Source organism: Cydia amplana, chromosome 16 (genome assembly GCF_948474715.1).
Source record: "Cydia amplana chromosome 16, ilCydAmpl1.1, whole genome shotgun sequence".
Taxonomy (NCBI): Eukaryota; Metazoa; Arthropoda; class Insecta; order Lepidoptera; family Tortricidae; genus Cydia; species Cydia amplana.
This window is the reverse complement of record NC_086084.1, coordinates 4,095,416-4,119,852: the sequence shown is the minus strand read 5'-3', so window position 1 is coordinate 4,119,852 and position 24,437 is coordinate 4,095,416. Positions and strand designations below refer to the sequence as shown.

Below are 24,437 nucleotides of genomic sequence, written 5' to 3'. Positions count from 1 at the left end.
CTTCTAAAGCGTGTTGAAGATTTACATAGGTAGCTTTAAAACGCCAATACACAGAGGAAGACTTCTGAAATATGATCCTATTGTGTTATTTGTTGTATTATGTGTCTTAAAAATATACAGAACCATTAGCTAACGTATTTTATATTTCCTCCACAAATAATATTAACTATTACTTTTCCTGTAACTAAATATTGCGAGTTCTCTTAACCAAAAGGTCATATTTATATGAACAAACTTGTCAATTAAGTTCTTTTGGACACGAAGCGCGTGTAAGATATAAATGAAACCACTCATGTATTATTTATCCCCGGGTTATTTTTCTTATTCAACTTGAGAACGTTGGAACATACTTAAGTTGACATTTTATTGTACAGAGAACGGAGCTGATTTTCTCAGAAAATATTATTCTTTGCTTTTGCGTGTGGACGGTGCCGATGTTTTTATATTTAGCATCCGTGCGAAAATATTGAGGGAAAATATCATTTCCGAGCTGGTTTGCTGCGGCGTGTGAGACGGGAAGGTAGCGTACCTACGGAATATCTAATAATCTAGACACGGTGTGACAACCAAGGTTGGTACCTACTAGGTACAATAAATTTATATTTTTATGCCCGACGCAACCCAAATAAGCCTAGCCTAGCCTTGGTCTTATTAGGCACATAATTTGTTAACGCGTAAATCGCGTAATCTACGTGTACGTGTATCTTTGTTTCTTCCATTGTACAGTCAGCATCAAAAGTAACGGATTTGTAAAAAGTATTTTTCTACTCGTCGACTGCAATGCTTAATTAATTGCTTCGTATACCAAAGTGAAATCGCATACTTTTTTCACTATGGGACCCCAACTCAACTATAATATTCATTTCGATACAGTTTAGTCAACTATAATGAAATTGGCCAATCATAGCTCGCCTGGCCTCGTACCAGGGCTTCATGAGTTAGGTAGGTACGAGAAGGTGTCGTTGACCAACCGGCCGGGGGCGCGGGGCGCGGGGCGCAGGGGCCGGGTCGCGTACGAGTATGAAGGTATCGCGGCTGCTCGCATATCTTAGCTGTATACTTTTGGTTTTTTTACCTACATATATGAATCTTCTACTAGTTTTATTTTAAGTATTTTTTTTGTTAACTCGTAAAAAAGTATTGTATACAATAGTGATATAATTAAGCTTTTCAATCTCGTACCCTACTTAGGCAACTCAGCAAGCTTCGTTGCCTAAACACGGTAGGTACTCGACTGAAAAGCTCTCCATTATATCACGATTGTATAAAATACTATTACCATTTTCTAATAACTTAACAAAAAGTGATATCTATCTATATGTTGAACAATTAAACTATTACAGATACTTTATTATACTTTTGGTGCGTTTTTTCGTGCGGTAGGTACTAGGTAGGTAATGCTGACTGTACTTGTAATAAAAAACTGATTTATAAATAAAACTGATGAGGTGTGCACATTGTAAAATCAAGTATGGGTTATATAGGCTACGATATTGGTTTTTCTTTAGCACGATTTTCCGCCTTTCGGACGTCTGTTTTAGATCTTTCACGATACAGGTCCAACGGGTCAGCGATTTTCCCCTTTTCTATCCACATGGTCGAATACAAGAATATTAGTAAATATGTAGTAGGGTGCTTTGAATATAATTTAGATGCATGTGTCATATCCGGATAGGTATCCTTAGAAGTGTCCCTTTGTTTCCTATAAACTTTTAAGTCATAATATATTTTTTGTCATATTATCATTAGTCATAAAACTGAAACCGTTAACTTTTCAGGATTTTCGTAAGGTATCCTATAGATAGGTTAGGTTAGGTTTGTTTTATGGCAATCCTGAAAACTGTCGCGTTTCTGAACCAAATAAATTATTACTAACGAAAATGTGGGCAAACAATACATTATGACATAAAACTATTTGAGAAACAATAGAGACCCATCGTTAGGTAATATAGTACCGATAACATATTTTGATTTAGACACATCACTACATAGTATAAAACAAATTCGCTTCCCGCTGTCTGTCTGTTCCTACGCACCGGATTTTGGTGCTGTTTTTTTAGTAGATAGAGGAATTCAAAAGTAAGGTTTATGTATAATTTGTTAACCCATGCGAAGCCGGGGCGGATCGCTTGTTTTTAATAAATGTTCAAAGTCTCTCCACTAACCATCACTCGGACGTCTCCTATAGGTATATGTAGACTATAGATGTTGTTGAATAAACCCCGAAATTCAAAGCAGTCCTAGGACATCCATGATATTATGTTCCACTTAGAGAGACTCATGATAACTAACAAACCTCCTACCTACCAACCTAGGTACCTAGGTTCTTACCTAAACCAACTTATTAAACCAGAAATCGATAAATAAATACAAAACATCCAACATTTCGAAACAATTTGACTAGCTCATCTTACAAATAATATAATCCTGGCGGTCTAGCATGAGTTGCGTTCTCGCGCGCGACTCCAAACATCTAACCTTCAAGTATAGACTCGCGCGCGAGAACGCAACTCATGCTAGATCTCCAGGATTCAAATCCAAGGCCATCAGTTTCGAAGTAAAAATCACTACCAACTATACTACGAAGAGACTACTAGACTCGTAAAGAGTCGAAGCATACCCAAAACTCCCCAACACCAAATTTCAACCTCCTTTCTAATAAGCAATCTTCGACTTTCACCTTTCTAATTACCACGTCAGATGCAGCTGGTCGTAAATTAAATAATTCTACTTATTAATTAAGCCGACTTTCTTTTGTTCACTCCCCATTGTTTCAATTTAAAACCGTGAAGAACTTTTCGAGATTTTGGTAAATTTTCCATTGTAACCAAAAGTATTGAATGGCTTGTAACAAAAGGTGAAAATGGATTGTTATTGTGGGAACTTCCACGCTTGGAACGGGAGTAATAATAATGTCTTATTATGAAACAAGTTTTGTTATGAAGGACTTTTCTTTGGTTGTAAACAAGATATATTCAGTTTAGAAGTCATTGGATATTTTGAAGTATTGTTTTATCTAATTTTCGGGATTTCTGTAAGGCCTTTTATTTGTGTGATGAACACGCTAATGGTAATCTTATTCAGAAATATAAAAATAGTACATTACGATACAAGTGCGAAAAATAGGAAAGTCGAAACGAATTGAGATAAATTAAAACACGATCGAAGGGAGTGTTTTAAATCGACACGAGTTGTAAATTACCTATTCGCACATGTATCGTACAACGTTTTACAGTACATTATGACCCTTTAAATTTTCGACATAGACACGTGCTTATTACCGCACTAGTGTGGTAAAGTAGCACCATAAATATGTACTGTAAAGAATCTTAAAATCAACAACAAATTTACATATATTTCAATGGATATGAAGGTCACACTTTACGGGACTGTCAATTTCAATCGCGTCACGGCAAAAAGCGAGGTTTTCTAATATAATAACCCCGACCATAATAAACAAAGTGTCACATCGCAGACCTATTTCCTCCTAAGTTTGCCACTGAAATTTGAACGTAATTTGTAGGAAATAGAGTTGATTTTGCGTTGTTTGAAAATTGAACGAAACAAAGCAACTCTGTTCCAATTGAACATGGTTTAAAATACATCTAACTGAAGAAGTAAGTACTATAGGTAGGACCTTGGGCCTTAGGTGAATTAGTGTCGTCAGATGACCATTTAAGACGACCCAAACCACAAATTGGCACTCCCATACCAATTTAGTATAAAGCTGCCGTTTGGATTTAAACAGTATAACCAGCATTACTGCTCCAGTAATGTGGCCGACATTACTACCGGCTGCATTGCTACCGCAAATGTCAAAATTTTCGTTTACGTCTAACGAACATATCAAAAGCCGGGCTAGCATATGATTGGCGCGACTAGACTACCCGTCCATCTATTATTAACATCATTAGAAAAAGACGCCAATCATGTGCTAGGCCTACATGTCTAGAGTACGAGTAGTATTAAACGCTGTACTTAGGTACAAGGCCTAGCGGCGTAGTACCTACTTTACCAGTATTTACGGTAATACAGTGCAAACTTGGTAATTTCCCAAACGCTTCATTGCGAAGACTGTGACATACCTAATGTCCCATTCATTGCATTGGGCAGAGAATTTGGAGCGTGTCAGACATTTTTATCGCATTTTTGTCGCCGGTCAGAATAGCGACCGTGTGCACTTTCCGATTTAATGCCTGTCTGGTCTTAAAGGTCTCTGACATTTTTAAATTTAACTAACTATTTTGTTAACACGAGATTACAATTACAAAGATAAGAAATTTTTAACTATTAACCTAACTAAAGTCTCAGTAATTACAAAGAAATTGTTATTTAAGATATATAAGTGGGAATTACCTATTCACACGTCTAGCGAACAACATTTTATATTAGGTACATTTTATATTAGGTAAATATGGCCCTTTACTTTTCTACGTAGTTATGTAATGTGCTTATTAAAGCACAGGGTGTCGTAATAGAACACCAGATGTACTGTAAAGCATATTACGATATTTTGTTGGATTTTAGTTCTTATTATAATACTAGAATATACGATATATCTGTCACCGTAAAATTGTAAACACTAGTCAGTTTATAATCTCGCTAGTTAAATTATAAACTGACGGTAGGGAGATTATAAACTAACCTAACCTACCTTAGATTCTAAACTAACGGGTTCACATTCTTACGGTGTCATATCCATTAAACTAAAAACATCAGCTATAATAAATGATTTCCAATTCTCCATTCTTCCGGTCAGTAAAATGACTGGTGTAATACCTACTTGCCTGTAGTACAGTCAGCAGCAGAAGTTGCTAAGCGGCCGAGGTGTTCAAAATTACCTTGACACGCTCTCATTCTCTTAACAATAAAGTCGCGTCAAGATCATTTTGAACACCTGGCCCGCTTAGCAACTTCTGCTGCTGGCTGTACTCGGTATGGGAATAATGACACCAACGCGGACGGCTGATCGAGGCAGCGGTGTGAAAGGGACCTATACGATTAATAAGGTAATGAAAGGACAAGATTAATTGATCGCTTCGTTCATTTGGAAACTCAATCAGGCGTCATTGCAAAGCGTTCGTTTTCGAATAGACGAACTTGTCTTTTTAAGAAATGAAGGATATATAAGATAAAATGATGAGAAATTGCACATATAAAAATTCTAATAAATTAATGGTAGTTTATGTGACTGTTTTTTTATTTTATTTTTTATTTACTGATGCCAACATTTATTCTGGAACACTTTTAGGTAGGTACAGAAATTTACAAACTTATAACTAGATAAATATAAAAATTAAGGGTGTGACTGATAATAATGAAAGGCATTAAAATATAAGTGTAGGTATATGAAATGAAAGCTAGTTTTATAAAAACACCACACGAGTGTTGCAATGCCTATTAAAATTATGTCCAGTTATTTACGATTTCTTCATATACCCATATCAATGCGATGCGAGAAAATTAATACGAATCCTATTATTTTATAAAACTCAAATATGAAATTGAGTCCCACTCCTCATTTCCGACAAAAATATGACTTTACCCATGTCAGAAAGATATAGGTGTAATAGAAATTCTGACATTTTATATTTTCAATGATCCCTTTTCAGTGACAAGCGAGGGAAAAAAATTGAACGTGCAATGAAAATATTACGACTGTGATTAGTCGGTTGGCGAATAAGGTTTCAAATTACTTTCCAGTCATCTCGGATCTGGGTATATTTGGTATCTGCATTCAGTATGATGTCGTGAACACAAATATATGAGACGACAAACGTGAAAAAGGTAGGGGTAGTAACTATGGGCCCTATTCGGATTTGGAACTAGATCTATTAGACATCACCAAGATATTATATGTCAGTGTCAAAAGTGACGTTTTTGTTTGAAGAAACATAACTTTTGACACTTGTTTGACACCGACATATCCAATCCATATCGTTTCGATACCTAGTATTTGACGTATCTTAAAGTTCGAATATGGCTGTATGACTTCTCTTATTTTTGGTATATCAGCCGGCCTAGCTAAGGTTACAATCGCTATCGCTTCTACAACGAAACGCTTCGTGTCTCTCTGTCACTCTTTCATATTAGTGCGACAGTGACAGTTGAGTTTCGATCGCTACGGAATGTAAGCGATTGGCATATTGGCTACGCGGCCTGGTTAGTTATTATTAAAAGAAACTAACTGCCGTATTCGAACTTCAAGATATTCACAAGAGACGACACGTACTAGATCCACTCTAGCTAGATACGTTATAGTTTAGATTAGATTTCAAGTAGTTCTCTTTTGCAGCGCAATTCGGGCAATCAATGTCACTTTTACGATAGATCGTGTTAGATATCTATTAGATGTGAATTAGATCTCTAAGTAATATCTTGTGGAAATCGTTCAAGAGTATCTCCAGAATCGCGGAAATGTCAAATTTGACAGGTTAGATCTTAAACATATCGTTATCGTATCTTGGCGAGGTCTAAAAGATACCTAATAGATGTCTATTACAAAATCCGAATCGGGCCCTAAATAAAAAAAGCCCGCATAGCGAATTTTGCAGACTACAGCATTTCAGTATTTCACTAATGTCACTAAAGAAACCCATGTATTTATACGGCATTTTAGATCAGCATAGCACTAAACGGATTCTATTTTGACGACGCCATAAAATAGATTCCATAAATGTCTTGCCTGTGCCCCAATAATAGATTGCCCTCCATTCGCAAACGCGAAATAAAGCTAGGTTTAGGTACACCAGTTTAGTATTTGTCACTAAAGCTAAGTGGGTATTTGACACGATACAAGTGACTGATTTATCTAGACACATGTTTTAGAAAATTGTATTAGCGTTGACGAAGCATTTAACAAGTGGCATGTACGAGTAGGTACTTAGATTTCTGCAGGAAGTTAATTATTTTTATATTATTTTAGTATGTATCTATTATATTTATGATCAAGCTTTGACTAACTATGGCGCAACTTCAATTTGTGTAAGATAGTCCCATCATAATTTATTATTATTAGATGTTGATCGCGAATGCTAGTTGCAACCCTGTTCAATATCATTTCATACAAATACGTTTCAGCTTTTTTATAAGTATATTAAATAAACATACAAACTTTCACGTTTTTAATAGCGGTAGAATTTATAGGATTCATATTTAATAGTTATTAAGCTCATGTAAACCCAGCTTAAAACGTACAGAATCGATAGCGAACGGAGCCGACATGTCAACGTCTGCATGTCAAGCGCGCGGCGTCGGATACAAATTTGTCAATTTACATAACAAACCGATGCAAAGTATAAACTCGCTGGCGAAAACTCAAGAACACGGCTGTCGAAAACAAAAACTTGACAAACTATATTGAGCATTTATTTTACTAACTTAAGTTTTAAACGATGGATGAAAAAAATATATTGAGGGTTTTTTTGCATGATATTCAGTTCAAAATTATTATTTATGTAGGTATTCAACTACTTTAAACAAACAAACTTTTAATAAGTTATATACCTAAACCTTCCTCAAGAATCACTCTATTGATAAATGAAAATTGTGTGAAAATCCGTTCAGTAGTTTTTGAGTTTTGGAGTAGTTTTATAAGATGTAGTAAATTGACGTTTTACCTTAGATTTGCGGATGGTAGGTTGCGTGACAGTCATGCACGTAGCGAATAATAAATACTTACATTGTTTAAGATGCTTTTTCAGCTTAATCATCATCATAAAGTTACGACAAAAATACTTTTTTGTAACTATGGTGAATTAATCTAGTCTCCGGTACGGCTGACCTTAGCTTAAACTAGGCAATTAGTAAAATCTGTGCACAAACATACTATGATGCTTATTATACAGTCATATTTCTCTTTGCGTTAGTCGGGCAAAAAAGGCATTCTGAAATATTTGGCACTTGCAGGGTTGTCGCGTGAGACAGTCGAATCCAGATAACAAAGACCGAAGAATAGCCCCATTCTCTTATCCACCAAGGATCATATATGGTGGTTGGTATATAACATGGGTTTATACAACACAATATGACAGGGTAAGTAGGAAATATGTAGGGATGGATGGGAAAGGGTCCTTATTAAGGGTCGGCTATAGACCACTTCTTTAGACTCTGCATTATGAAGCGTTTAATAATACTCACGGAAACCAGAGATGCGTTTTGTAAAATACTACGCCGCGAGTTGCAATAATCAGTTGGTGTTGGTACAACCATGGCGTCTGGCCCCTGAAAATAAATAATAGGTACTATTTTTATTTGTATCTAATTTACATGACTTTAGGTTGTAAAACTGCATCCAACTTGAATGGGCGGTTGCATTTTGATATTTTTGATATAAAATTGTTAGGAGCGCGCAAATTTAATTTCAATACGCTTTGGATTAAAGACATGTATAGGTAAAAATCGCTGTTAAGGCGCAACTAATAATTAACAGTTCGCCGGACGGTATCGGCCTGTCAGTTAGAACAAAAAGTTGACAGTTCCGATCAACTGACAGACCGATACCGCCCGGCGGACTGTTAATCAGTGGGCCCCTTAAGACGTGGTTGCTTCGATTTCGAATCTCTGTTTACATGAGCTGTCAATGCTTTGTTTTCATGTTTCATCTAATAAAATTGATCTGTGGAACTTGAATCTAGGATGATATTCGGGCTACGAGGTAAACTACCCGTGAATATTCACCTCCCGCTCGCACAATTTATGGGGTAACGGAAATGAGTTATTTACTGAATGTTGCCTTTCGCTAAGAAGCGTAGGTCGCAGCTGATCTTATTATCATGTATAAATATTTAAAGGAGCGCATTCAGAAACAGATACATATTATTTACTTCTTTATCCATAAAACTCAGCAAAGCTTTGTTAAATGTTGTCTCTTTCTAATAAACACAAATGTCAAAATGACAGACTGGGACAAACGATTATCAATGACTTTTCGTCGGTGCGAATAAAAAAATAGCTATGTGTTTTCTTACGATTTTTTTTTTTGGCATACCTATTCTGATTCCTTTTTCAATTTCCCGTCGACCTATATCGATATATTTTTTTTATATCTATATTAGTTTTTAAAATAACTAACAAAATTTGTACAAAAAAATAGCTACTTATGTGTTTTTTTTTGCACATAGCGAAATTAAATGCCTTGTTTTCCGTCGAGGGTGATGGCGATAATGTTGCACATGGCGATTTATTGACCCTAAAATCCGCTATGTATCATTTCTCGTGCTACGTTTACTTTGGCAACTAATTGCCATGTGTAGACTTTACACATGACGATTTTAAGTGAACCAAATTTAAGTCGCTATGTAGCAAAATTCTGGTTAAAATAATTTATATTGTAAAAATTTACGAAAAAAACTGTTTATTTTCTGCATAAGTAGTTTAGTAACTATCATGTAAAAACCATTGATCTACCAGAAAAAAAAATACAGGTGCAACAAATGTATTACAAACAGGAAGTAAAGTAGCTAAAAAGTACATGCTGATTTTTTTATTCGCACCGACGTTTTGCTCTAACGAATATTTTATGTACAAAACTAGGACTTAATGCCCCGAGACATTTTATATTATACAGTCAGCAGCAGAAGTTGCTAAGCGGGCGAGGTGTTCAAATTACCTTGACGCGCTCTTATTCTCTTAACAATAAAGTCGTGTCACACCTCGCCCGCTTGGCAACTATTAAATAAATTGATTTTATTTCAGGCAAGCACCCATATAAAAGACACAAAACGAAATACAAAAATATAAAAATTCAACTATTGCTGCTGACTGTACTGTATTGTAAATATGAAACGTAATCCTACGGTCGTGATGTTACTTCCGGATAGAAAGGATTCATTAAGTTTTTTTTATAATTGTGGGTTGGTTGTATTACAAATGTAAATGCGATTTCTAAACAATTTTACCTATTTGCGATGTTATTGTTGAATATTTAAGTAGGTATACAATACAACAACAAATCTGTCATAATCGTCGACATTCAAAAACTTTGGCAATACCAACAATAATACAAATAGTTCATGAAACATTCAAACGTCCGAAAATAAATTGTTAAACGTTAACGGAAAACTCAATTAACTTTTCATATTCTCGGCAAACTTTGCTCACATAATCCCCGATACAATATATTACGGTAACTAACAACTAACAAACTCCTGACGAAGCATAACTATTTAGTTTCGGCCCTCGATAATGTTGATTCGCGTTTCAGCCAAAGTGTTTCCTCAAAAGGCCGCAAGGGGATTGCTCGCAATCACTACGTTTTGTGTCGGTTTATTCAAAAAGGACTTTATTACATTCCACTTACGTAGCTTATACGACCTTTTTAAGTAAGTCTTGTGGCCAGAGAAGTGATATTTAACATTAGAAAAGATATATCAGCATCTCCATTGAGTCGGTCTTAAGTGAATTTCGTGAGTGCGCGGTTTTCCTAACAGTGGGATATTTTCTGCGGGGTACAAAGGTCATAACACTGCCCGTTATACAACTTTGCGATACAAGTTACACTTCTTGTGATTTTTTTCTGAGGACTGTACTTTTTGTAAAAACTAGCAGCTTTATCTTTAATTTACTCTTTGGTGATATTCATAGTGAGCTTTACACAAGTTATTTCGAGCACTTTTATTTTATAAAATTTACATTAATTACAAAAGATTAAAGTACCTATTTTCTATGTATTGTGTATGTATGTATTTTTGTATGTATTTTGTATGTATACTTTTTGTAAAAGCAGCTTTCTGTATGCTTTATTTACGCTTTGGTGATATTTATGGTGCGCTTTACGCTAGTCAGTCTAGTCTTTTATATAATTGATATTACGGTAAATATTGAAGTATTTTCTAGATAGAAAATACTTAAATTTTTACCATATGGCCCAAAATTCAGAAGTTTTTACTTAGCCCTGTGCCTTCTACTATTTTTGTTGTGATATTCTGTATTTAGTTCTCTTTCATTATGCACTTCGAGGTGTTTATATTGAATTGTACGTTGAACAACCTCGACTTAATAATCCTCCATTTTGAACTTCGTTGAAAGCAAAGCTCATACTTACCTTTCATGTGAACTGCGGCTTCATCCGTAACAAAACAACTTGTAATACACTTGGTTCTATAGAACTCCGTAAACTTTCCGCACTGAATAGAACCATGTCTTTGTAGCGCTTTAATGTAGCAAACACGTTTTGTAAAATGTAACAGCGGCGTTGCAGAGCACGCTGTAGTGTGGCAAAGTTCTATCACAATTTTACTCAGATGATGCATTCAAGAAAACTGCTTGGGATACTCAAGGGATATTATTATACTTACCTAGATAGTAAGCTTATACCACTATGGTAAGGTTTTTACCTTACATGTGGCCTGACAATTGAGTAGTTTTCCTCCTAGTTGAAAACCTTGTGCCATGCAAATGATGCAAAACGGTTTTTAATTGGTGCGCACGTAGGTACCTGTATAGTCCTAAATATGCAAGAAATCTTTGGATGTAATTATTTGCGGAGGTTTTTATCCATTGACATTTTTCTGGTTTTTCTCTATTGATTAGGCTAGAAAACCGTTAAAATGAAGTTTTTAAAGCATCCGCCTGGAGTTATAAGTGCCTAAAGACAACAATCATCTCTTTTTATCAAACGCGATGTTCGTTTGTTTCTTGTTTGTCTCAGAAATGCTGAACATTAATTAATATTATGATACAGCTGTTCCGTTCCAACTGTGCTCTAAACTTTAGACCTTAATCTAACTTCAAACACGGCAAAGGACTAAGTGTGATGGCATTTCTAGAACTTGCTCGCTGCGAATCAAACTACTACACTTACTATAACGCGCAGATACCGTTAAACAGTTTAATATTAGTTCTTGCAGTCTGCTCTCATAATTAGATGTCGGCTTTGGAGCACTTTCAAAGAAACATTTTCAAGCGTATGTCACTAGGCGGATACGCCATAGTACGGAATTCGTTTTGTATAAATGTGTTTTCTTTTTGTATTGTTTTTTTTATTGAGGTGTGCAATAAAGAGTATTGGTATTGTATGTGCGTGTGCGCACGACATGCCTACATGTATACTCACTCATCAATGCGTTTGTACGTTCTTGAGTTTACGTTTTTCTATAATATGTTATACTCATTGACGTATAATATCTAACGACTAGTTGCGACCAATAGCGCGCGTAATGCGAACTCGTCAACCAATCGCGCGCGTGATGCGAACTCATCAACCAATCGCGTTGTAGCGATTTCACACCGCTGTACTGGCCCCTGTCATGCCTCATTATTATTGCCCGTAAAGCCAGTCCCTAGATATCTATGTCAATGGTTATACTATTGACGCATAGTCTGATATATTTACTTTTGATGCTGATTGTATAAAATTTTCTGCACTCTTTAAATACTTAAAAACATTGAATTAAGTACATACCGTGAATACCGCGATAATGCCTAATTTTGTAATATTTATGTAAGAACATAACCCACAAAAAATGGAACGAATTTTATTACGTCGCATTGTTATAGGAAAAAACAAGCACTATGTAATACTTTAAGTCTCTTTTAATGACCTGATACCGCGCAAGATACTTTCGACCTTATAATTCGTTTCTAGGGTTGAATTTTCTGTTTAGTTCATTCGGCCTAAAAATACGGTGTGCAATTATGTTTTATGAACGTTTTATTATTTCAGGCCATAATAAATAACGCTTAAGCTAAGTTGTGTAGAATGCAACTAAGTAAAAATAGTAATTTCGTGGTTTTATAACTTGCCTAAGAATTATATTGAAAGATTAGTATTGAAAGAGTGAAAGTGACTTTTGCATCAATCATTCTGATAAGTATCGTTGTTACTTTTTATTCATGAACTAGCGACCCACCCTGGCTTCGCACGGGTTAACAAATTATACATAAACCTTCCCCTTGAATCACTATATCTACTAAAACAATCGCGTCAAAATCCGTTGCGTAGTTCTAAAGATTTAAGCATACATAGGGACAGACAGATAGCGGGAAGCGACTTTTTTATACTATGTAGTAATAACTGATTACTGATAACCCTGTTTGTATTTTATTCTTGAATTGCTTGATGATTTGTAAAGTAGGTCATATGAAAGACAAATAGTATTCAGTTAACAATTTAGGCAAAAGTATCGTTATTTATGGAATGGGCAGTCAAATACAATAAAAGTTAACGATTCTGGTACATATCTAACCCTTTTTTTATTATTGTTTTGTAACTTGAGTCTCAAGTACTCGAAAAATGTAACCCCTTAGATTTTCTTAACCTTGCGATGTCTACAGGAACGAGGTAACCATACCTTACTATAAAACGGGTTTGACCCAAATAGGTTAAGTTATAAGCATAAAAAAAGAGCGTACCTCGCCATCAAACTCCACAGTTTGGCGAGTTTTATGTAATTTATAAAATGTATGTTAGCTTATCATGAATAAAAAAAAAAAAAAAATATCAGAATAAAAATTGTATAACAATAGTACATTACTCCAGACGCGGAAAGAAGGGCTTGCCGGGTGAGTAGGTATGCCGGATAGTGATACGAAGCCGGCAAGACCTTTTCACGGCTAGGCATGTATAGTGCTTTTCTCAAACATGCAATAAAATAAAAAAATACACCACTCAAAAAAACAAATTTATAATCTTTATAATAAAAATCCAACTTCACAACAAAAGTTTTTTTAATTTTCCTTCCAATCCCGCCATAATTGTTTTTTTTTACGGAAGTCGTCCGTATTTCGCGTGTGTAGTGTTCGAATAGACCTTATTAGGGCCATTAGACACAATCTGATAATAAGAATCTCAATTTCTATAAATAAAATAAATGCAGAGGATTTTAAATATTGTCTATGGTCCCTGGTGACTTACGTATAGACAAAATTTTAAATTTATTCATCAACACATTTAATCATACATATTCGTATTCTTAATATCAGTACGTTCGTGTATAACAGGCGTTAACACGGATATTTTGGTCTGATAACCATTCATTCACCAAAAATATAAAAAAAAAAATAATTCGGCTGTTTAGTCTGTTCATGGACACAGACCCCATGTTTACATTAGAATTTAAACAAAAATTACTTCCCGGCCTAGGCCTTCAATTTCGTATGAAATTCCTTTACAGTTCTCTGGAGTTGCTCCGCCCTAAACGTGATACTTCGAAGCCTGATATAACGCCCGGAGCGACGACATTTCATTGCATGTTTGAGAAAATCCATTTAAACCCAAATTTCAATTGCTTATCGTAAAAAAAATCGTACTCGGAACATTGAAGTATAATGTACTACGTACATAGAACAGACGGCACGAACAAAATCATGGTAGCAAGCGCGGTAGTGCGGGGCGCGGGGAGGGCGGCTAACTAGACATACGATGTCACCGTCGCAGACGCGACACTTGTTTATATTCTGCCTAAATAATTAGGTACCTACGGGAACGTGTATGATACATTTTTTAATATTAAGATTATCAAGTTATATGAATATTGTCTGTTTATTTTTGGTCAATTTTAATTAGGTAAGTGTAATATTTATTACACTTACCTCTGAGGTATGTACAGTCGCCATCAGATATATCGGAGCGGCCAGGGTGCTCACGAACATCTGAGCAGGCCTCTATTGTCATGGCGTTAGAGTGCATGTTCAGATATTTTTGAGCACCGTGGCCGCTCTGATACAACTGATGGCGACTGTACATATATTAACTGGTTCAGGGGGTCATGGAAAGCTTTTTGCTTTTATAAAAAAAATTGCCGTATAGTTTTGTAGTAATATTATTTTTATTTAATTACCCTTAAACAATATAAGTTTTGTTAACTTTTGCCGCTCTGAGAAACGCCTTCCCGGACGGGTGGACGGACGGTAACCAGCTCTCTTCGCTGCGGTTGTTTTGGTCAAATTTTATCCATTTTTCCCTGTTTTGCGCCCCAGACGTGGAAAACTTGAATAAAATAAGACAAATTATCACTTTCAAAATTCAAGGATAGTTTTTCATAGTTTACCTTTTTTTCATCCATTAACTGTCAGTTCTTTTCTAAATAATGTGTACAAATATTATATTCCGCTTTAAAAAGAAACATCACCTTTTACTATAGCTGGTCAAGCAGATCTTGTCAGTAGAAAAAGGCGGCAAATTTGAAAAATGTAAGCGCGAAGGGATATCGTCCCATACAAAATTTGAATTTCGCGCCTTTTTTTACTGACAAGATTTCCTTGACCAGCTACATCCACACAATGTACACAATGTCACGTCTCTTAATTTTTAGTCTATGACAAATGACGCAACATGGCGTCCACTAAACATTTTGTTCAAATTAAGATTTAAAATGATTATAGAGTTTTACCGATGGAAAGTTACTCCTTTGCACTTCGACGTATTGCTTGAATTATTAGTGCAATATCGCAGCACACACGAGAGCATATTTACCGAGTTTTTACACTGTTTCGTTTTAAAACAAATACGACTGCGTCGCTTTAGAATTCGCAAGCGACTGAGTGGCGTGTGGCCGGCCGGCCGCAGTTGAACGGAACACAGTAGTGATGGGCGATGTCTCCTCTATACGTTAGTAATAATAGCTCAATGACTCGGAACCTAAAATGCTCTAGTGCAGAAACGTATCATTTTCTGATGAAAAATGAAAAACATTGTCTTATATGGGTACATACGCAGCGGTCAGAAATACCAAAATACAACGAAACAGGTTCTGTGAATTTCACTGATGATACCACAAAGAGCCCTGATAAGTCATATTGTAGGTATGTTGTTGAGGGTCTGAAATGTCTTGACCTAGATATCGTGATATTGCTGATTTCACTGACATGTGGAGCACGTAACTGCTCGAATGGCGTTAGGTGTTAAAATGACCTTCAAATTGAATCCTGCTAATAGCTTAGCGTAAAAAAGTAACATTAACATGTTAAGGATGACTCACGATAGACCGGGCCGGGTCCGGGCCGGAGTTTCCGGCGCTTCGTTTCCTATGGAAAGCATCACGTGATCACCGATTACCTGTCACAGAAAATTAAGCCCCAGAAGGTCCGGCTAATAACAATAACAATATTTGAACAATAACAATTTTTAACAATAACAATATTTAACAATAACAATATTTAACAATAACAATATTTAACACTAACAATATTTAACAATTATAATTATTATATGCTAATGCTAATGCTAATGCATTAATTATATGCTAATGTAAGTCATCATTTACGTATTAATGTTGCTTATTGGAATAAACAGAATCAGGGTTTTAATTTAGTTCAGAGTGAATTTTGCAAAGTAAAGATCAAATTGCTTTGACGAAAATACTTTAAAATATTATTGTGTAAGCTGTGTGCAATAGTGTGTGAAATAAAAAAATAAATTCACATTTATTGTTATTTATTCAAAGTAAACTGCAAAAGTAGGTATTTACTTACGTTAATTCGATCCCTATTCATACAATTTCATTATTTCCATTGTTAACGAAATTTAGCCAATAATATTAAACGCTTTTAAATATACAACAGCTTTTAGCCTAAAAGTTTGGCAAATTTTTATTCGTATAAAGGATTCAATTAAAATTAAGCTGTAATTTAATAACCAAATGACCTCACCCGACTAGATTGCGCAAGCTTGCCAAGGTTCCTACTTTACTAAACGTAGATCACAAGTGAATCGATTCTACATCACGCTAAGTCTAACCTTCATTAATGAGAGGTCTGCCCTTTACGTTAACTTGGGTACTTAACCAACTCGTCAAAGGAAGGTTACGATTGAAGGCAAATTACGAACAGAGGGTGTATGTGGCTATAATTTGAAAGGGTATAAGGAAATGGGAAAGTAGCTGTGGAAGGGAGAAGCGGAATAGTTTATGGGCCCGATTCGGATTATGAACTAGATATCTAATAGACATCACCAAGATACGATAACAATATTTGTAAGATATAGCCTGTCAAATTTGATATTTCCGCGATTCTGGAGACACTCTTGAACGATTTCCACAATGTCTAAAACGTCTCGTTATGTATTCTTAGATCTCAAAACTATTTTGAAACGATCTTAATACGATAATTTATCGTAAAAGTGACATTGGTTGCCCGAATTGAGCTGCAAAAGATATCTAGTTGAAATCTAAACTACCAGGTATCTAGTACATATCGTATCGTTCTCTTCTCTATAGTTCGTTTTTTTAGCATTAGAAAGAAATTGAAAGAAGGTAAGCGATTTTGACATGTCTTTTAATTGAAAAACACTTTTTAAACATCAATAACTATTACTTATGAAAGCAGAAGACTATAAAAGATCGTATTAGATTCATAACTGTTACATATTTACCGTAACTTATTTTTAAAATGTGTTTTTCAATTAAAAGACATATCAAGATTATTTACCTTATTTCTAATGCTAAAAAAAACGAAGTATAGAACGGATCTTATTTTCCGAATACCGCGGTATGACTCTTTTTAGGGTTCCGTAGCCGAATGGCAAAAAACGGAAGCCTTATAGATTCGTCATGTCTGTCTGTCTGTCCGTCTGTCCGTCTGTCCGTCTGTCCGTCCGTATGTCACAGCCACTTTTCTCCGAAACTATAAGAACTATACTGTTGAAACTTGGTAAGTAGATGTATTCTGTGAACCGCATTAAGATTTTCACACAAAAATAGAAAAAAAACAATAAATTTTTGGGGTTCCCCATACTTCGAACTGAAACTCAAAAATTTTTTTTTCATCAAACCCATACGTGTGGGGTATCTATGGATAGGTCTTCAAAAATGATATTGAGGTTTCTAATATCATTTTTTTTTAAACTGAATAGTTTGCGCGAGAGACACTTCCAAAGTGGTAAAATGTGTGTCCCCCCCCCTGTAACTTCTAAAATAAGAGAATGATAAAACTAAAAAAAATATATGATGTACATTACCATGTAAACTTCCACCGAAAATTGGTTTGAACGAGATCTAGTAAGTAGTTTTTTTTTAATACGTCATAAATCGCCTAAATACGGAACCCTTCATGGGCGAGTCCGACTCGCACTTGGCCGCTTTTTTAATTATTATTAAATGAGAAGAGTGGTTTATGAATAAAGCCTAATTTAACTAATAAATAATCATAGCACATCGAATTCAAAATGTTCTCGAATAATCAGTGGCGGATTTGCCTTAAGGCTCAGTATGTTTTGATTTTTATTACACTTTAAAATTTATTCTAAGACGCAATGTAATGCAAATTTCGTTATGTTTAAAGCGTGACAAGCAACGTCAAACACATTGATGTCAGCGTACATAGAAGGCAATATTTATTTTGTATGAAAAAGAGGAAGTTAAAAGGATTCATTATTACTTTTTTTTGTCATTTTTGGTATAAGCTTTTATCTAAGAATATATTTTTCTTTCCACAGCCAACTAATACCTACTCATCGAGACAATTCTAACAAACCCAAATAAAATTAAAAGGTTATTAAAGTAACAAACAAATTAAAATTATAAGATAACTAGAAATAAAATAAAAAGTTGTTTAAATAAAGTTTTATAGTTTGAGGAGTATAAATATGTTTTAATTATTTGCTCGTGTTACAGGCAACACCCGATATTATGGGCGGCAAATTGATATAAGCTGAAAAAGGCGGCTACAGGGCCTGGGGACTAAGGTGGGCGGCAAAAACTGCAAATCTGCCACTGCGAATAATTATCGCTTTCAGAAAAGTTCTTCTACACACTAAGGGTAACATTCCATTTCTGACCGCAGCTGCACTACTGGTACTGAACGCGTCGGTGTTACTATCAATTTCCATAGTAAAATGAACAGTAGTGCAGCTGCGGTTGGAAATGGACTGTCACCTTAAAACATTACGAGTATTTTAACACAGTGGCACTTTAATTTAGCTGCCGAGATTGTGTGACCGAGAAGGCTTATCTAATAATCATAGAGAAATATAAGTAATGAAAGAGTGGTAACTCCATACATCAGTTTTCTTACTAAAACGCGAGTTATTTCGTAGTCGACATCTAACGTCAAGCAGTGGAATTATCAGTACCGCTACTTTGACACCAGGCCCCTATTTCACCATGGCAACAGGTGCGACAATTCGACAAATGTCACTGTTGCTGACGTCACAGGCATCCATGGGCTACGGTTACCGCTTACCATCGGGCGGGCCGTATTCCTGTTTGCCACCATCATTGTATTATTTAAAAAAACTTTATTATATCGTCAAAAAACAGGTATTTCTCTTTCGAAGTTTATGATGATGATGATGACAATTGTCACACGTTTTAATAGAAATTTCGGTAATTCTTGACACGAAATGAGTTGTGTCGGAATTTCGTGACAATTGTCGTGTTTCTTGTGACAATTGTCATTAGCTTCGCAAAAAAAACAACGGGTTGCACTCCGGGAGTGCCGACAGAAGTGAAAACTCAATGACTAGTCCAAAATGTCTTCAGCGCTATGTATAATTGACCCATCCTCCTTTCTATTGAAAAACTTTAGTTCCGAAATTGCTGGCCAGTGAGCCTAAATTTGTAGCGTTAATTGTTTAAAATTCGAATAGAAATTGTAAAGTTACCTACCTTGCAGACCTCGCATCTAAATATATTTGGGCATGATATTTTGAGTTTTATTCACCAGTACTAGAGTTCACTTTTATTAGCGATTTCATCAAGATGTAGCTTTATTGAATTATATTGGAGTGATATAAAGTTAGAATGTACTCTAAACTGTGAGATCCTCGTATTTCAGCCCGTACAAGATTAGAACATTGAGCTTTATTGCTTAATATAAAAGTCCAGCTTTAAATAATTGACCTGATTATGATACGTTATGACTAATGGGCGGATGACGGATGCAATATACGTCTTATTTAAACCAATTTTAATTACCTACGTATATCGTTTGACATGATTTTGACGTATATTGCATCCGTCATCCGCCCATTAGTTATGACTAAAGTTTTTTGGTGAATAAAAACGAAACAGCAGGCTCAGGCATACATTTTCGCCGCGCGGTAGAAAGAGAAGGTTCCGCCTTACGCCTTACGCCTAACGCCTAACGCCTTACGTCTTACGCTGTCTCGAGTTTAACATTTTTTCCTCACCTCAAAAAGTGCACAGCGCCGCTAAAGAAGTTTTCACTTCAATAAGTACCTACTTATTTATTGGCGATATAATGGAGTTTTTGAAGTGAAAACTTCTTTAGCGGCGCTGGGCACTTTTTGAGGTGAGAAAAAAATGATAAATGCTTGCTTAGAAACTGTGCTTTCGCTGTGTACTATTCTAACAGACTTTCTTCTTCTTTTTTGTGAAATATAAAAACTGTCAAACCATCTGGATTTTTACTGCTTCACTAACCGGACGATATAAGTAGGTAGATGGTAATAGAAGACACTATAATTCTACATCCGCTACTTGACGCTAGATGTCGACTACGAAATAACTCGAGGTTTGGTAATAAAATTGATATATGGAGTTACCACTCTATCCTTGATGATGATGATGGTATCCTGTTATCCCAGGGACATAGGGCTCTCAGAAGGGATTTCCATTTTTCGCGGTCCAGCGCGGCCTCCTCCAGCTCCGCCCAGCCGAGGCCGACTGGTGCAGCCTCCTTTTCCACTGTGCGCCTCCAGGTGGTACGTGGGCGACCTGGCCCCCTTCTTCCGGGAATTTTCCAAGTCAGCCCTTGCTTGGATATGTGGTTGTTTGGCCTTCGTAAAACATGACCTATCCAGCGCCATTTCCGCAGAAGTATCTCCTTAGCTAAAGGGTTTTGTCCGGTCAACTCCCATAATTTAATATTGGAGATGGTCCGTGGCCAGTAGACTCCTACGATTCGCCGCAGGCACTTGTTTACAAACACCTGTACTCGTTATGTCTGGCTTGACGGGCCATGTCTCGCATCCATACAGGAGGACCGACTTGACGTTCGAGTTGAAAACCCTTAGCTTGGTGCGGCGAGTGATTACTGTGGAAGTCCACACGGGTTTCAACTGTGCGTATGCGGCGCGGGCTTTATTGATGCGAGCTTCAACATCCGCTTCTGCACCTCCCAGGGGGTCCATGACACTTCCAAGGTATGTGAATGTTGTAACTTGTTCAACCGGTTCCCCGTTTATTAGAATTGGAGTTGTGTTCGGGGCATGCAGGCGCATAGCTTTTGTTTTGGCACAGTTGATACGCAATCCTTCTCTTGCCGCGGCATCGGCCAGGTCATCGGTCTTCGACTGCAGGTGGTCCTGTGTTGTGGCCACTCTATCCTTACTTAGGTATATTTCTCTATGCTAATAATACAGCTGTCTCAGCACGGATGTATTACGGCCAGTATGCACGTAGGTACCGCTGACTTTAGTATTCCCGCGTTATGGAGGCAAACTTACTAACGAGATTTAAGGAACAATGTTCAGTGCTAGAACGACATAATTGATGGAAATTGTGGCAGGGTCGAAAGTAATGAAAGTTATTAACCAAGTCAATATGGTTATATGAAGGCACGGCAAGCTACAAATTCTGAGCTAGATTAGTGTTTTAACCTATAACGCACTAGAAAAATCTAAAATACCGCAATTTCAGTTAGGCCAAGTTTGATCGTACAGTCACCAGCATAAATAAATGACTATGGGCAGCCGTGCAAAAATATCTGATGCTCCATTGGAGACATAAGTATATTACGACACTACCTCGGTAAAAATATGTGATCCTTTGTGACCAGCAAAAATATCGTTAGTCCGTATACGCATAAATATCGGACAGGGTCGCTTAAAAATATTTGATTACTCATAAAATTCAAAATTATGTGATTACTCTCATCTGGAATAAATATCTCTCCACTGTAAAAGCAAATACATCGGATGGACGACAGACCGCCTATTTATCTGACACGTTGGAAAATCACAAATATGTTATCGACCTTTAAAAACGAACCATACATGTTTGGTATAGAGCCGTAAATTGTATAAAGTGATTTGACAATTCACGAAAAGAGTGCCGACTTGTCATTGTATATGTCTGTCTCACATTACATTCTATCATCGATTTGACGGAATAAACTGGATATAATTTTGAATTGTAACGTATTGCAATCATGAATCTAGTATATAACTGGATCTGGCATGAGGGGTGGGGGAAATGACTAAACGTAAATTGTATAAAGTGATTTGACAATTCACGAAAAGAGTGCCGACTTGTCATTGTATATGTCTGTCTCACATTACATTCTATCATCGATTTGACGGAATAAACTGGATATAATTTTGAATTGTAACGTATTGCAATCATGAATCTAGTATATAACTGGATCTGGCATGAGGGGTGGGGGAAATGACTAAACGGGATAGTCTTATGTATCTTTCAGTAGGAGTAGCAGCGAAAGCGCTATTATTGTTTGTCCTTGTCAGTCTCACAGGTTGACCTCTCCATCATTATTTTTTATGTAAGAAGGAGGTTTATGCCACATTGTCTATTAAAAGTCTACCTGAATTATGTCACAATTTAAAATTGCAAATGAAATATGTGAGACAGACATATGCAGTGACAAGTCTGCACTCTTTTCGTGAATTGTCAAATCACTTCAAACAATGTAAGGCTCTATGCTATCCAGGTATGGTTCGTTTTTGCCGATTGATGACATATTTCATAATTTCGTGTCAGATATGTATATAGGCGGTCGTCTGCCATCCGATGTATTTGCATTCACATTGGAGAGATATTTATGCCAGATGAGAGTAAGCCCATAATTTTGATTTTTATGAGTAATCAAATATTTTTAAGCGATCCGATCCGATATTTATGCGGATACAGAGTACCGATGTTTTTGCCGGCCACAAAGCATCACATATTTTTACCGAGGTAGTGTTGTCATATACTTATGCCTCCAATGGAGCATCAGATATTATTGCACGGCTGCCCACAGTCATATATTTTTGCTGGTGACTGTACTAGCATATTTGTGCTAGCGAGATGAACAGAAAGTAAGTTACGCAAACGTTAGCGAATATAGCCAGGACAAACGCGCTTGAGCAATAAAGTGATATAGTTTCCATAATCATTGCAAATAGCAAATTATGTTTTACTAAATCGAACCAGGGACATATATTATTGCTTCGTAGGCAAGCTCACTACCGACTAGGCTAGGAGGTCGTGATACGGCCTTTATAGCCGGAGAGCTAGCCACGGAAATAGGTATGCAATTTATAGAGCAACGAAATCCCTCTAGTTAGTGTGCCATACTATCATTATTAATGAATTCGGGCGCCTGGCAGCTGTTCAGCGGTGGGTGCGGGAGTGGATGGGCAACAAAGGGGTTGTAAAATCAATTGAAGGTGTGCAATTTATAGAGCTCTTAGTTTGGTGTGATATAATAGCTAATTATGTATGTAATTCAAATATAACAATGCCAGGCGTTTTATTTGGGGGAAAAGTAGTGCCAGGTGATGAAAATACACAATCACTTGTGCGCCTGCAGGAAGATCACGAGCAAATTGCACCTGACTCACACTTGCTTTACGCATAGTGTCGTATATGTCTTCTACTATACGTACCTACCTGACCTGTAAAACATTGACTTTTATGAATAAATGTCTTGTATCTTGTATCTTTTAGATAGACCTTTAGTTCTGTCTTAATCATATTGTGGTTGGCAAGTTAGTTAGACAGTGCATGAAGTTATCTTGTTAAACTGGAATTGTGCATACAGAGACAAGGGACTTTGAGCAGTGAGGTAGTTTATCAAGGCCGAGATGTGCCGAGGCCTCTTTACATTCGAGGCATGCAATTTTAGATTAAATCTGTAAACTTTACTATAAATAATTGTTTCACTTTTGTGTGGCATTCTATATACATACAATTAATTATTCCTTCTAATATTTAAAAATAACCGGTCAAGTGCGAGTCGGACTCGCGTTCCAAAGGTTCTGTCCATTAAGTCCGACTCACGCTTGACTGCACATTTCTGATAGGTTTTCCTGTCATCAGGTAAAGAACTGTTTTGTTTTTTTTTCCAAATTTTAGACCCAGTAGTTTCGGAGATAAATGGGGAGAATGGTCGGACAGACAAACAGACAGACGCACGAGTGATTCTATAAGGGTTCCGATTTTTTTCTTTTGAGGCACGGAACTAAAAGTAACTCTGTCTGTCTGTTACCTCTTTACGCTTAAACCGCTGAACCTCTTTAGATATGGTATGGAGATAGTATGTGGCCCGGGAAAGGGCAAAGGATGATTTTTATCAATTATTATCATCATTCCATGAAGATAAAGGCACGGGCAGAAACTAGTCTGTAATAAAGAGGTACTTACTTACACTTCTAGCGCTTATGTGTATACAAATAATACTAAATATATTAAATTTGTTCATGTATTTTTTTAAATCATGCTCTATCTGTACAAATTTATAATAATTAAATAACTTACACTAGTTACACTACACTTTTTAATATAAGTACCTACCTACAATACTTTAATTAAATTATT

The 24,437-nt window shown here is 36.2% G+C and overlaps 1 protein-coding gene across 1 annotated transcript in view; it reads left to right on the top strand.

Moving 5' to 3' along the window:
* The window catches only part of LOC134655401 (hemicentin-1), a 365,685-nt gene that overhangs the window by 70,889 nt on the left and 270,359 nt on the right, over positions 1–24,437 (top strand). The window lies entirely within an intron of this gene.